At 36.6% G+C, this 12,720-nt stretch overlaps 1 protein-coding gene across 1 annotated transcript in view; it reads left to right on the forward strand.

Moving 5' to 3' along the window:
• The window catches only part of LOC125681914 (octopamine receptor-like), a 34,271-nt gene that overhangs the window by 850 nt on the left and 20,701 nt on the right, over positions 1–12,720 (forward strand). The gene's annotated exons all lie outside the window — the stretch shown is intronic.

Here is a 12,720-nt window from a genome sequence, read left to right on the forward strand (position 1 = left end):
TCTTTACCTTTCATCTAACAAAGTATTTTAATTCCGGGTATATATAACAAAGTCAATTCCGGAACCGGAATATATCTAACAAAGTCTGTAAATCCCGGAACCGGAATATATCTAACAAAGTCTGTAAATTCCGGAACCGGAATATATTTAACAGTCTTTTAATTCCGGAACCTAAAAGTGGTTCCTTTTTATTGATTTATTAACATTAACTTATATCAACCCTCAGATATATGCACTACTAAATCATTCTCTCACCAGATTCTCATTCCTTCACAATTCCCACTCTACCAGACTGTCCACAGAATGTGTGAGAGAAGCCAGCACCAATACTCCATACAAGTCAATATTAATAATGTGTGCATCTTATATTTTTGCAGATTTGTTGATATTTCAAGTTAGGAAACTATACATAATGCTTATTGCTAGATTAAATTCTGTAAAAAGAATGGGTTCATTAAAATATTTTCATATTTATTCATAATGTAAGTAATCGAACTACACGGACCATTATTCAGGTTAAGAAAATCCTTTTGAGATCAAAAATATTTTGAAATTGTGTGAAGGAGTATTTGTCTTTCACGTCAGTCATGGTTCTGAGTTGACAAATATGAGAAACTAGAAACTGATTAAGCGTGAAGATAAATATTTTAGAACAGACAGACTCCAGTGACTGTGGCCCAGCGGTTAGTGCGTTTGATTCGTGAACCGGGGGTCATGGATCAGACAATAATGACTTTCTAGTGTTTTTTTCTTCTTTTCTTTAACATATTATTGTACAAATAAAACAGCACAATCTGTGTCTGTATCTGTATTAACTTACTTATAATATACTATGCACGATGCAAGCCTATTGTAGTTCATGGGAAATCCCTATCCCATCATCCCCAGCTGGAAGAGTTTAAGTTTGTGGCGGACATTTGAAGTACCAACAAGGAATTTATTTGGAAATTGTTGAAGAAAATAACACCTCCATGTCATATTATCAATTATTCTTTCAATGAACCACTATATCTACCACATTAAATGTTACAACAAACAAGATCTCTCTATAATTCATAATCTTCGCCTTTCATACATTATTACAGAAACATGATATCATGAAAAAAGAGGTAATCTCTCTCTCTCTCTCTCTCTCTCTCTCTCTCTCTCTCTCTCTAACCCCATACACTAGTATCTTCTTATCAGACTTCCTTTCTCTCATGCATTTCCTTGTAGAAAGACCTCACCTTTAAAATCCAAACAAATCTTGTCATATTTACAACATGGAGATAGTGAAATAATTTGAGTTTTGCTCTCAAGAATTATTAGACCTGAAAATGAGCACCACTTAAAGTACCATATTTTATTGATGATAGAGATTTGAAAAAGCTAGCATACATTCTAAATGGACAGTTTTCAATGTTTTTCCATGTTGATATTGATTAATGGCGGATCCAGGATTTTCCAATAGGAAAGAGAACGTGAGATAGAGAAACTAAGTTTGCACAACGCCGCGTTAGTGCGGATCTGAACTTTTGCTTGTTTAATTGGAATTGTTTAAACATATTCTACTGTAGGCCCCTCCTAAATATCTGGAATGAATTTAATGCAGCTAAAAATATAAGTTCCGAAATTTCAAGAAAAAGATACATATTTTCCACGCTTTTGAGAAAGTTACATAATTTAAAATAGCCGCGAAATGTTTGGTCGAATATGTTGCAAAGTGGATTAACAAAACGGCTGAGGTGTACCCAACCCTGGGTATAGCAGAGAGTTCAGACATGACAAGGTCAAGGCCGTGATTTTAAGTTTGCTAATATCATTACGCAAAGCGTACAACAGTTCAGAAAGTACAATAAGTTTTACAATCAAGCGTATGTTGAATTTACCATATTGATATTATTCATTTAATCAATGGTTGAGGTGTAGGAGAACTGATGACCATTTCAATAACCTCCGTCCGTTTATCCCAGTAGAAGAGCTTAAGATTAGAGAATATTTTTAGGGGAAAAGAATGCGAGAGACTTTTGAGGACATGCCATTATCTTTGAAACACTTTCTCTTGAAAAGAACTTTTGGGCTAGATCTTAGACTAGTAGTTTTTTTTAAACATTCAGAATCTGATAAAAAGAGTGCTTCAGAGTGTGTGGATTCTTTGGAGGATTATAAACCCTTTTCGTCTCAGGGATTTATTTCACTTAGTGACTCTGGCGAAGATAACTTACAAGATATTCATATGGTTTTTTTTTAAAGAGACACTAGCGCTGCCTAAACTTTGTAGAACGTGTTGTCATTGTCTAAACAGACTTCAGTTGGTGGATCAGTTTTATCACAGAGTGTGGCGCTACATGTCATTGATGTTCCTCTACATAGAACTTATAATTAGTGGACCAGTTATCGTAGGTATTTAACCTACTCTTTCTGTTCAAGGCGGGTTTTTGTTTGTTTCTAGACAACGATTAGCTTATGGCAAAGTTGTACCAGATCCAAAATTAATGAGAAAATCATTTCCAATTTCACATCCGATAATGAAGACGAACTTGTGTTGTTACTAGGGCTATAATCAGAGCACAAGAAATCGAAACTGACCATGTTCAAGCTTATGACATGTCTGGTGTGTGTCGCAATCCGCAATCAAACCAGGACAAGGACAGCCGAGAGCAGTTATTTCTGCGCAAAATAAAGACTCCGATATTGTCCAACTTAGCAAGGGGGCGCATCCACCAGAAAAAGCCGCCAAAGTTGGAGAGTTGTGCTGTATGAAAGACGGCATTTTTACGCGAAAATGGCGACCACCAGTTGCACCCCCTAGCTGATGAATTATGGCGTGTCGTTCACCAGACATTGGTCTTAATGATATATCGTGGAGACATCATGAGTTTGTTTCACGACACACCCTTGGGTGTCTAGAATACTTGTACATGTTACAGGATTTCGAATAACTTCTTATTGGCCCATGTTGAGAAATAATGTTTCTGAGTTTTGTAAGTCGTGTCATTTTTGTCAGATGTAGGTAAACATAATCAGAAAATTAAAATGTGTCCCCTCCAACCCATTCCAGATTTTGAAGAACCTTTAGTCGAGTGTTGGTGGATTATGTATGACATTTGCTGAAGACTAGGTTAGGGAAGCAGCATTTACTCACTTGCATGTACGTGTATGTCCACTCGATTTTCTGATGCTACATTATGCCTCATATTCAGGCAACTATAGTCAAGAATTATTTAGGCAACTATAGTCAAGGCCCTTACAAAGTTGTTCAGTTTTGTAAGAGTACTTAAAGCTTTCATTCAGATATAAAAATTTAGATGTCAGAGTTGTTTCAACAGGTCATGCATGGGTTAGGTGTTAGGCAGTATCAGTCCACTGCCATCATTCTGAATCTCAGGGGGCGCTTGTACGTTGTCATCAGAACCTTAAAACTATGATGGAAACATTGTTATCATTATGATGAAGACTGAGATGAAGGGGGTTTACTATGTTTCATTTGCTGCACAAGATACAGTCAAGGAATATCTTGGATTCAGGCGCTTTGAACTTGTGTTTGGTCACACACTTAGAAATTGTTAAAATAAAGTGGTTAAATGAAACTAGTGCTCTTGATTTTTAGACTGCATGTCTAACTGTAAAGAGAGATCTAGTTTGCCAGTACAACCTTCAATGCGTCAAATGCCTCTCCTCCGAAATTAAAATATTTGCTTAACAAACTAATTTAAAATATATTAGAAATAAGATAATCTAGGATTGTTGCGTTTGTTACAAATTAGCAACGCCGCATTTGTTTTATTCAACAAATAATATACTGAATAAAAAAAGGGTATTTAGTAAACGAGGGTGTGGGTGGGTAGAGAAAACCAAAGACACAAGTAATAATTAAGCAAATTTATATCGAACGAAGCATCAATCGAACGAAACGCGTGTAATTATACGCGTGTTCGACTTAACATATACTGGGTGCAAAGGCTTTCCTTTGTGAAAAGCCTATAACTGAATGAAATGAAATATACTACTCAAAATTTTATAAGGATCATAGATATTTTTCTGTTTAAAAAATTAATAACTGCATAACTGGCAATATTGTGTCCAAGTGAAATCAAAAACGTCTTCAACAAACTTGCACGTGCATTTCATGCCATGGGGAATGCGTTTCTCATCACAGTTTATGCTTTTGCTACCATTGCACGATTTTCACTCAGGCATCGGTGTCTGATTCTTTCTAAAATTTCAAACTCACTTGAGTGTTTACACTACGTTTATCAACACAATGCCCCCTCAACGTGTAAGGCGTCGCCTGACGACAGAACAATTGGGCAGATGTATTGGAATGCTTGACGCTGTCTATTCACAACGTGACGTTGCAAATGCACTAAACGTCAGCCAGAGCGTTGTAAACAGGGCCTGGAACCGACAGCAAACTTTTAGTACAGCAGCACACCGACATGGGAGTGGTCGTCAGAGGTCGACAACCCAACGCCAAGACCATTTTGTGGCTCTTCAGGCACGACGCCATCCCTTCTGGACAGCAACCAGCCTACGTAACGACCTCCTGAACGCCTCGGGGGTGAATGTGTCCACTCAGACGATACGGAATCGGCTTCACAATGCAGGTCTCAACTCGAGAAGGGATGGGTTCGAGTCCTTCTGTCTGTTCGACACCGGCGGGAGCGATTGGACTGGGCTGAAGATCTTGTCACTTGGACACAGAACGATTGGGTTCAAGTTCTGTTCACCGATGAGTCCAGGTATTGTTTGGACTTTACAGTCAGGAGGCACCGAGTGTGGCGACGACAACGTGAACGTTTCCATGATGCCAACATCAGTGAACATGACCGTTATGGTGGTGGTTCCATCATGGTCTGGGGTGGAATCAGCAGGGATGGAAGAACTGATCTTCATGTCCTGGAGAGAGGAACAATGAAGGGGGTGCGGTACCGGGATGAGATCCTCGATGTTTACGTCAGACCCTACGCTGGTGCTGTTGGCCCTGAGTTCATCCTGATGGATGATAACGACCGTCCTCATCGCGCCAGGGTGGTGGAGCAGTACCTTCAGCAGGAGACAATTGTCCGTATGGACTGGCCAGCGCGTTCGCCGGACTTGAACCCAATTGAGCATGTATGGGACATGCTGCAGGTTGCCCTTTCACGCCGTAGAGCACAACCCACGACTTTGGTAGAGCTCGGAAACGCCCTCGTGGAAAAGTGGAACAACCTTCCCATTGGAAACATCCGGGTGCTTATTGACAACATGGCTCGATGTTGTCAAGCCGTCATTGATGCAAGGGGAGGCTATACCCGGTATTGACACTTCATCGACTAAGTGTAATGATGGACTATCCCCCCAAAACTGTGTAATTCTTTCTCTGGTTTGCTGTTAACTTTTTGTAATGAAATGCCTTTTGTTGTTGTTATCAGATTTCAAGCATTCCGTATTGATAAAAGTTCATGCCGTTCCATCTTCACAAGTCAAGGGTTATTAATTCGTTACCTCGCACTAACCCTTGACATCAGTCGCTATTTAAAAGTTGGGCTCGAGAAGAAGCATATGATTGGTTTGCAGCCTGAAGCTGCAAACCAATCAGACAACGGCTTTTATATCGGTCGAAAACAAAACTAAACAGTAAACACGCATGGCGAAGGCATTATGGTGTACAATTTGTGGCCAATTAGTACAAGACAGATACCGTCGATTGATATTCGGGAGTTCGTTTTGCTTGAAGAAACAATTAGACGAGGATTTGGGGTATGATCCGAATGAAAATGATGGATTGTCGAAGTACGTTTGTCGACTATGTTTTAACAAATTGTCCAAAATAATGCGAACAACTTCGTAAGATAGCGATTTACCACTGCCGGTTTTAGTCCCAATAAAAACATCTTTTCCTTCTCTGATACATGATATCGAAAGCTTTTGGTTTTCAGTCAAATGATCGATTTGATGTTTTTCACATATCTTTTCGTCAACGGACGCCAATTTTTACTTTCTGTTTATTCCCTTACCAAACTTTCATCTGAAACAAGAAATTCCATTGGCTGATTAATTTTAGCGTATCGCGTCATCCTTCTTCTCGAGCCCAACTTTTAAATAGCGACTGATGTCAAGGGTTAGTGCGAGGTAACGAATTAATAACCCTTGACTTGTGAAGATGATGCCGTTCATGAATTTTCATTCATAACCTGAGTAAACACGTTCTGAGTCAAATTTATGTCTTTTGTTATGTTAGTGGTAAATTACACACATATAACCTAGTGATCCTTATCAAATTTTGAGTGGTATTTGTGATGTATATTCAATATCTTGTGATGTATGTTCAATGTCGTGTGATGTATGTTCAATATCTTACGAAAACTAACCAAACAAATAGATTCACCCAACACTGCTTTTGTGCCTACAAATAATAAATGAATGGTATTCGAATACGTTTATTTATGACCACAAATCGGCTACGAAGTCCGTGTGCATGCACTCAGACAAATAGGTGTCACAAGATTTAAGATGTCCATGAAATGATGTCCAAACTTTTCAGTTGCTGAAATATCAGTATTGTTTGACAAGGTGGAGGAAAATAAAGACATTTATGTCTTAAAATGCTGAGAAAGATCACCGCAGCTAGTTTTTGCTGTATCATATTAGATATAAACATAAGGCAAATTGAGTATGAAAAATGTCATTTATTCAAATGACGAACTAGATAACAAACTATTAACAAGGGGATCAGACTCACAAACAATCCACTGAAATGGAGAAAGAAAATAAACAATGACAAAATAATTCAATATGTCCGATCCCCCAAATTTATCTATAAAAGTCTAAATCAACTACAATAATAACTAAAAAACCAACCTTACAAAGATGCAGCAAAAAGATGGCACATCAAAAATTGATAGGGACTAGAAAGACAAATTACATGGCAGGAACGAAGGGGTGGATGGTGGGTATAAAGACATTTGTTTTTTAAATGCTGTAAATTCAACAGATTATGTTCGGTGGGGTGAAGAAATGAAGATTTTAATTAAATATTGTTTATAACGTCCCTCTCGAGAATGGAGACGTCACCACTGCCGGTGAAGGGCTGCAAAATTTAGGCCTATGTTCGGCGCTTATGGCCATTGAGCAGGGAGGGATCTTTATCGTGCCACACCTGCTGTGACACGGGACCTCGGTTTTTGCGGTTTCATCCGAAGGACCGCCCCATTTAGTCGCCTCTTACGACAAGCAAGGGGTGGAAAAAGTGTACATGCCTAAACAGCAAAAGTAGGAAAATGTTGGCTGTTGGATATTCTAAACGAATATTGAGTTCATCATAAAGAACACATGTCGCGGTATAATATGTTTAAGATGTCTTGGAAACGATGTCCAAACTTTTCAGTTGCTGAAATATCAGTATTGTTTGACAAGGTGGAGAAAAGAAAAGACAATTGTTTTTAAGATGCTGTAAATTCAACTGAGTATGTCCGGTTGGGTGAAGAAATGAAGAAAAAGTGGACATGCCTAAACAGCGAAAGTAGGAAAAAGTTGGCTGTGGGATATTCTAAACGAATATTGAGTTCATCATTAAGAACACATGTCGCGGTATACGAAGCTTATCAATGATGTCCACATCCTCCATGTAGTCTAATAGATTGTTTCTGTCCCTGAAACCACGTTCCCTTCGGATAAGCTACAGGTCTACCCCTTAGCACAACATAGTTCAGTATAGTCTTTTAAGACAAGTATCTGGATGTCTTAAGATTTCTAACAATCTTAAGATCATCTTAAGATATGACAGTTTTGTGAAACAGCTATGATGGATCTTATGACAAATTTTGGACTTAAGACAGATCTTAGTCTTAGGATAGTTTTGTGAAAGTGGCCCCAGATTGATATGTACCCGAACATGTAGATCTACCTGGTCCCAGGTCACAGTGCCTCTCATGTGTGTCACAGGATTGTGTGTGCCTTATACTATCGGTTGTGGTTTTTTTTTGTTTTTTGTTTTATTTATGAGATTGATCACTGTTATCTGTGGCTAAATAAAAAGGGATTGTCGGGTCGAGTCAAACTATTCCGGAAAATCCAGCTTTATACTGTGTGCGACTCCTTTATTTTATCATATTTATGATGATGTCATCACATCGGTAAGCCAAAAGTTTGTTTACTTCTATAAAAGATACTGTAATTTACTCCCAATTTCTTTCATTTATGTATTTGAAAATAAGAACTTCTATCAAAACAACTTTTAAGTGCAATTACCACTCGAGTATTTTGATACACGTGTCATAATATTCAAGACAAATCGTATACATTGCATGCATATGTATTTTAAAACGTTCTATGCATATCTCCAAACGTTCCGTACACGAAATTAATGCCATGATTTTGTTTCACCTTCAGTAACTGATTATCATGAAATTAGTATCATGCAGTATTCAAACAAATCTTCTTGTAAACAATGAAGATTTTCGTCATCTTTTAAACGTGTAACAAAGATTTCCCAGCTGCATGTTTTGATTGGGGATTTTGAGCAAACACTTTAAAATGCATCTTCGCTAGCCAAGGGTTTTCGGTCCACTCTGCTCCCCATAAACAAGCGGAGTGGACCGAAAACCCTTGGCTAGCGAAGATGTGTAAAATGATACACTGATAACCTTGTATATAAAACAAATTCTTAGCATGACGTGCATTGCTTGATCGTGATCTTCGATCGGGAACGTACGTAATATTTAAAAAAAAAACAACAAACTATTCAAAACCACCCGTTCATTGAATAAATTAAATGTTTTCTAATATGATATATTTGAAACATACACACAAAAAGTTATTTTAACATTTGCAAATATTTCCTGTAAAAGCACAATTTCCATTTCTTTACCATGTTCACTAAAACAACGCCGTATTTTTTTTTTTTAATGCGGCTGTTTTGTTTAAATATATAACGAATTACCGTATATCTTAATCATTTGGGCTTGGTGCGTGATATCCACGTACGGTACTGGTTTAGTGTTAATGCTACCTTTGACAAAATTGTTTGATAAGATTCGATCTAGAATTTTTTTTTTTCCAAATTAAACTCTTCTGTAATCTTTGTCGAATTAAATTTGGAATATGAAAGCCGAAGAGTATTTCACTTTGGACTTTTTTGGAAAGTCAGAATTCACAATTAATTTCCATCTCTTGATTATCACTCTTCTGTACATGACAAATTCTCGTCTACACAGTAGTATCCAAACCCTGAAAAAGCGTGAAATATCATTCCTGAACATTCTAGCCGTGACGTGTAGGAGTATACGAGACCCCCACCCCCACCCCTCCTCCAATGTGTGCCCAGTAGGCAAATCTAGGAAATTTATCTATCTGAATTAAATGTTGGATATTTGGTAACATTTTCCGTTCGAAATTTATTCTAATATACACTTTCAAGATGATTAGATAATAATAGAGCTTATGAATATCACTGGCGATTGTGTAATTTTGCACTCTTTGTTGAAAATTGCATTCCAAGATTTATGGAGTTTGTCAGATTTTAAGAATTATGAAATATTTGATAATTTTATCGGAAATCCAAGAATACTTATTCCGATAAGTCTGTATATGATATTACAAACAATTGAAATTCTGGGACTTGTGGATTTCCAAAACACCAAAACATCTAAAACCTGTCGTGCTTTTTGTTTAGAAAAAAGAATTAAATAGTTACCTTCTATAACTCGCACAATTCTATCATTGGATGCAATAATAAAGCAATATACTGTAACATTTCCCGATTTCAAAGATACATGTACCAAGAAATACAATATTTATCTGTCAATATAGGAGTTTTTTAAAAAAAACTTTAAATAGGTCAATAACGTCCTGAAGTAAGGATATAAGGATGCCCTACATTTTCATGTATATGTCACAGTCATCGTAAAAGGACATGTACAGTTTATGTCCCTTGCCATACAAAATTAAAAGTCTTGCATTGATCATTAAAACGGTTATTGGAAAAAAAGTCACAGGAAAAATGTTTAAATGTAACAATATTTGATCGGCTATAGATTAAAGTAATTTTAGTGGGGTATTTTATAGGGTATTAATTGTGTGTATGCATATTACATGGTTGTGATGGCATTTTATTGTGTATTTGGAGAGTAACAACTCACTGTTTATTGTACTTTAAGTTTGGGTTACCTTGATTTTATTGTTTATGTTTTTTTTTGCTCTCTCTTTTGGATAGGATGATCTCAGCATACAAAATGCATATAATTTTGTATGCTTTCGAAACATGCGATGTGTCATTTAAGTTGTGGGAACCGCTGGGTTTTTTTCTTCTTGATTAGACTAATGATGTGGGTATTTAATATCATATTATTTCTGGTAGATATGGCTTCTCCTTTTACTTATTTCATGGTCTGGGTGCAAGTTGATTGTTGAAATAACAAGAAGTTTTTTTTAATGATATACATGTACATGTAAAACTTGCATGTGTAATAAAATATTAAATTATAAATAATACCATATTTATATATCACCCTTTTTCATACACTATGCACGCTCAAAGGTGCTTATAAATCATACCACTTGAAATTTAAATTCACATATATTTTTTTTGTAGACTGTGACTTTTTTCCTGTGACTTTCTTTCCTGTGACTTTTTTTCCGTGACTTTTTTTCCCGTGACTTTTTTTTCCTGTGATTTTTTTTCTCTGCAATCATTGAAACGTAATGTTCAGTTTTCGATACAGTCAAATTGATAGTATTTTGAAATATGGTATTGGAATGGGTGTGTGTGTGTGTTTATACCCCCCCCCCCATCCCCGCTTGTAGAAAAAAAAATGCATTTAAGGTGACCAATTCAATGACTCGTTGAAGCATCGAAAGGCGATATATACAAACTCTTATTAATTTTATTTTATATGATTTGTGTGTGTGTGTATGCGTGTGTGTGTGTGTGTGTGTGTGTGTTTTCCTGGAACGATAAGAATGATGGTTGTTTGCAAACAAGAGATTTTAGAGTCCAATTTCGCTGAGATTTGATGCATGGTACAAGTGTTTAACAGCACATACCTAAAAGTCTCTGATAGACGTTCTAATTCTTTAATAAAAGATTTTTATGAAAATTAAAAACACACAATAATCAATATGGGTAAAAAAAATTTCTAGCGACAAAAACTATACCAATGCTGGATATGCTAACCATTAAGCAAGAGGTCATTTAAATATTAAGCAGACAACGCTTGGTTTACAGACGTAACCAATAGTTTGGTTTAAAACAATATCCCTTCTTTTATAGATGGAACATAAAAATAGTAGCTACAAGCAAGTTTTACATAAAAATGTCAAATGCATCTAATTTGATATTCTTCAAGTAGCAAGTCGTGTATCAACTTATCTAAAAAAAATTATCAGATGTTGGAATACCACATAAGTACAAATACCTGTAATGGATGAGTCTTTATCTTTTTTGAAAATCTTGAACAAGTTACATTGTATATGCAAACCAATGCGTGATAAACTGTTTTCAAATTGCTATACAGTAATATAAAAAGTTAGTTCCTTGTGTACTTGATATCTACATTTTTACATATTTAAATGAAAACAAAACTACGAAATTTTATCAAGCAAAACGTTAAAATCTTTGTCTTTAGCGCTTCGTGAAAAGTATGCTGTCGGGAAACGTTGCAGTTCATACCTTATGCATTTTAATAATTGAAATTCATTTTTTATATTTAAATTCTTCTTCCATTTCTTTCGGGATTCTAGCTGCTAAAACACACGTACTATATTTATCAAAATTCATACGCACATTGTACACATTTGCCTAACATTCATGAGGAAACGACAGCTAGTCTGTAAGAGATATTAAAGGCAAAATTGAAAATGCAAATATAGAGAGAGGGTAGTAAGTAAAATCAGCATGTTGAGCATGGCAATGAATATATATACAACGATGCTTCATATGACCGGTCGACAGGGGATGCTTACTCCTCCCAGGCACCTGAGGCCACCTCTGGTGTGTCCAGGGGTCCATGTTTGCCCAACATCTCTATTTTGTATTGCGTATAGGAGTTTTTAGATTAATCACTGTTCTTTTTCTTCACCTTCACATTAATGGTAAAAAATTCTGTAGCATATATATACATGTATTATCATGTACGAACGTCGTCAGACGGGACGTATTACGTTGTGGTGCTGTCTGTCTGTCCGTCCGTGGTAAAGTTTTCCGGACTTTTTTCCGTAACGGATGCATATACAGCGTTGAAATTTGGCCACAATTTCTCCCTTTTAAGTTGGCATTTCAGCTGGATTGGTCCGCGTGTCCGTCCAAGGTCATGTTTCCGGACTTTTTTCCCGTAACGGATGCATGTACAGCGTTTGAATTTCAGAGAGATTGGTGCAGTGTGACATACTTTAGGGCTAAGAATAGGTCAAATAGTTTTCCAGATTTTTTGTTGTTATGGATACAGGTATTGCCCTGAAATGTAGTCACAACCTTCCTCTCAGAGAAATACAGATTGAGTTTGCATTTCAACTTTAATTAATGCACAGTGACTACTTTAGGGCTAAAAGTAGGTCAAGTAGTTTCCTGGACTTTTTCTAATTATGGATACAGATATTGCACTGAAATCTTGTCATCGCTGCCCAACGGGCGTATGGAGTAGCGTTTGCGGTACTCTTGTTTTAATTTTTTTAGTTACGACTGGTACAAGCGTTTTAACATAAAATGGGTTTAGGAATGATTTCCTCTTTTGTATTAAATAACGATCTATATTGTGAATTTCA

This window comes from Ostrea edulis, chromosome 2 (genome assembly GCF_947568905.1).
Source record: "Ostrea edulis chromosome 2, xbOstEdul1.1, whole genome shotgun sequence".
Taxonomy (NCBI): Eukaryota; Metazoa; Mollusca; class Bivalvia; order Ostreida; family Ostreidae; genus Ostrea; species Ostrea edulis.